The following is a 4,101-nucleotide window of genomic DNA, read 5'->3' on the forward strand; positions in this document are numbered from 1 at the left end:
TCCTCACGGCGAGACTACAACATTGTGACTGGCCAATGATAAAGAAAAAAATATCGGTTGTAGCAGAGACGGTCTCCAAGCAACCTAGAGACGTAAACACAGTAAGTGCCTTGATGCATCCCAGTATTCATATATAATGCAGTATGGCTTTGCAAGGAGGCGGATACGTGCAACATTCAAGTTGTTATAATTAAGTCAGTCATTGTTGCAGCTTGATCGAGTATTGTGTATCAATGAATTCTTGTGAACAGGTGTTTCTGTAGGTAATACCAATAACTACGCATCGAAGTGAGTTGTGAGGGCGATCATTTTCACCTTTGCAAAATTTTTATTTGTTTCCATAAATAAAAGTTGTCGACATGTAGAGGTGACGGTATTATGCAGGGAGTGGGGTTACTGAGCGAGCTTAGTTTTAGACCGCCCTCGGCAATATTCCATATACTGTATATTCCAGTTAATAATCGAGTCTGGACCAGAAAAGCTGGTGATCAACAGCAAGAACATCGAACTACACACATCGATGATATGTGTTAACCAATTCAGCGAGGTTGACCACCTGATGCCTTTAGTCGTCTCTTACGACAAGCATGGGTTACTGAAGATCAATTCTGACCCGGATCTTCGCGGGTCTTATGCAGGTGGATACACTGATATATAGCGATGGTTTCTAGGTGGAGACACTGACATTGTGGTAGTGGCGGTGTATAGGTGGTGACACTGACAGGTAGTGGTGGTGGTCGTGTGTAGGTGGAGACACTGACAGGTAGTGGTGGTGGTGGTGTGTAGGTGGGGACATTGACAGGTAGTGGTGGTGGTGTGTAGGTGGAGACACTAACATTTAGTAGTGGTGGTGTGTAGGTGGAAACACTAACATGTAGCTAGCTCTGCCTGGCTTATATGCTGTTACTAACACTGTCAATGTTTATCTTAGTACAGGTGCCGATTCATCAGCTAGAGCTGCTGCGAACGGATTAATATTGTACTCTACTTTCAAAGTACTTTTATTTTGTAACCCACTGAGTGTTTTAAAGAAATGATGGAAACAACCAACCCCCCCCACCCCCACCCCTCCCCCCAAAATACAAAACAAAACAAAACAAAAACAACAACAAAAAAAAAACAAAAACAAAACAAAACAAAACAACACTTTAGTAAACTCTCATGTTTCAAAACTGTAAGCATTTCCAGTATTGCTAGCTGACTGCACGTGTGTCCAAGGAATTTTCACATCACCTTCTTCCCTTCCATCTTTGGGGCGATAGGATAGGGTAAAGGTTAAAGCGTTCGCTCGTCGTGCTGAAGGCGGGTTCGATTCCCCACATGGATACAATGAGTGACGCCCATTTCTGGTGTCCCATGCCGTGATACTGTTGAAATGTTGCTAAAATCGGCGTAAACCTCACTCTTTCATCACGTACTGCACAACGGTGATTGCAATAGCCCGGTACACCTTCACTCATTATACAACAAAATACTGAACCTAATTAAAACCAAATAATTAGAATAAATAATTAACCGCAAAGGCTCTGAACTAATGATCAGCATGAGCTGCATTAAATAAATAAATAAATAAATAAATAAATAAATAAATAAATAAATAAATAAATGAAAAGAGATTTCATTGACTCCGACGGTGCTGCTTCGATCTTGAATGGCATCTACCCAGTCACACCATCCACTTCGGCGTACATCTGAAACGCAAGTTCATCGACTCAAGATCCCCCTGATACTCTACTTTGTCTTACCTTCATGCAAAATATATTAATTTCATTGGGTAACGACGCTATAACAAGATTCCGTGTCACCCTTTCCAAACTGAAAAAAAATCTGCTACCAGGGTAACCGCCAAACTCTCCGCCGAGAGGTCGCTGACAATCGTATGACCTTATATTATGACGCATGCAGTGCCAGGAGTTCAAAAGCGGGTGCGTTAACGCTCTGATCAGCATGACCTGATCAAGTGAATACTAAATGCATTGGGTGACCGTGTCACAACTGGTTGGGTCTATTATTGTGGGGGAGTGCGCCTTTGTCAGGTAATTGTCAGAATGTCGGAACAGCCGAGACAAGGTCGCCGTTTGATATCTCAGTGTCGAGAAATCGTCAGCAATGTCCGAACTTCCGAATGTCTTTCAAATATCAGTTACAGATGGTTTAATGTTTCCTATTCGGGATTTCAGGTAGTGAGCAGCAGCAGTGCACTGAACTCTGAAAGTAACAGACTTAACATTGTAAAGTTAGTAAACCAAATTGTATAGCTTACTACTATAAAAACAATTCAATTAAAACATGAAATGAATGTTTTCCCAGACGTGATGTTTTCCGGGGCAAGTTCTGAAACGAATTCATGCATGTTTCGCACGAACGCAACAATAATACCATTCCCTGCTCCCCTATTTATTGATGTTAACTCGACCAGATGTTTGTGAGTTTTGACCTCCTGATTCATGCATTTGCAGAGTAGCTCAGGTCACGATGAACAACCGGTAGCTTCTGAGTTCACAATGTACCCAGATTTTACCCCGTTTCACTGCCTTATTTAAACTATTTCATACATCGAATAGCTTGCATATTCAACTTAAAAATAATATAATCATTTTTATATCACCTTTAAGTAATAAAACAGAATATATTTCACTGTTATTATATCATCAAGTCGAGAGGCAGACCTAGTCGTGTTTAAATGTCATATAGTGGGTAGCGAGCTCATCGATCGTTAGAATAAAATGAAAACATGGCGGTAGGATAAATAACCTCTAAAGTTCTCCCTCGGGTAATACGGTCTGATGTATGTCCCTTGGTAGCAGTGTCATCCCTTGCCTACCGGCAATTCTGGTATTGCATTATTAGTGGGTGAGTGAGTGGGTGAGTTTAGTTTTACGTCGCACTTAGCAATATTCCAGCTATATGGCGACGGTCTGTAAATAATCGAGTCTGGACCAGACAATCCAGTGATCAACAACATGAGCATCGATCTGCGCAATGGGGAACCGATGACATGTGTCAGCCAAGTCATAGTCTGACCACCCGATCCCGTTAGTCGCCTCTTACGACAAGCATAGTCACCTTTTATGGCAAGCATTATTAACATGTGATACGAGTATATACTGTGACTTTTAAAATAATGTTTATTGTTGAAATAATTTACCTGACAGAATTTTGTTACTCCACTTGCTGTTTCTGAGATGGAAAAAAACTCTTGCCCTTTTACGGATGAGATCCAGCCTTGAAGATGAAACCATTGCAATATTAAATCAAAACAAATAGAATTACCTTTACTATTGACTGAAAACTGATAATGAACTCCAGATGCTTTGCACAAATCTTAGATTGAAAAATAACTTTTCATGATTCAGTTGTACTGCCATCTAATCACAAGCTTGCTGTGACTGAGGTGGAAAAACCTCGTTCCCTTTTTCAGACATGAGCCTCAGCAACAGCTGCATCCATCCATAAATTCATCTCTTCATAACTGCCTTGTGTCCAGTCTAAGTAAACTTAACCTCAGTACTTTTCGTTACACTCCACTACTGGGTCTAACAAAACCTTATGGGAGGTCGTCTTTGTTCAGTTAGAACACAGCTTACCAAATCGCGAAAGTGGACATTCGCACATACCTTTTGAACTTTTTATCTCGAAAAGGTTCGAACCCGAACGATTCCGAATGCTATTTAGCGTACGCTCGCTTCGGGGTGATGCACCCGGCACACATTACAACCATGACAACGGTAAATAAACAGTCGCTGAAAATAGTGTTTTGGGCAATATTCAAGGATGTTATCTTGCGGAAATATTAGCTAATGATAACCATGTCAATAGAAACCAAAGCCTGTAGTTGCTTAATAATGAGTTTTTTTCAAAGATAAAGTGATTGTTTTTTATTTCGTTTGATTCACAGAGATAAGCCGGGATTGAGAACGAAAGACTGAGAGCCGTGATCCACAGTGCTGGCAACTGAGTGCTTACCTTCGAGCATGTTGGTATCGCAGGGGATCGATACTGTTACAGTCGGGATAAGAGCAATCATTACATAATTACAAATGATTCATGTCATAAAGTTTTGGAATTACATTGCCAGTGCTAAGACATCTGAAGTATTCC

This window comes from Haliotis asinina, chromosome 13 (assembly GCF_037392515.1).
Source record: "Haliotis asinina isolate JCU_RB_2024 chromosome 13, JCU_Hal_asi_v2, whole genome shotgun sequence".
Classification (NCBI taxonomy): Eukaryota; Metazoa; Mollusca; class Gastropoda; order Lepetellida; family Haliotidae; genus Haliotis; species Haliotis asinina.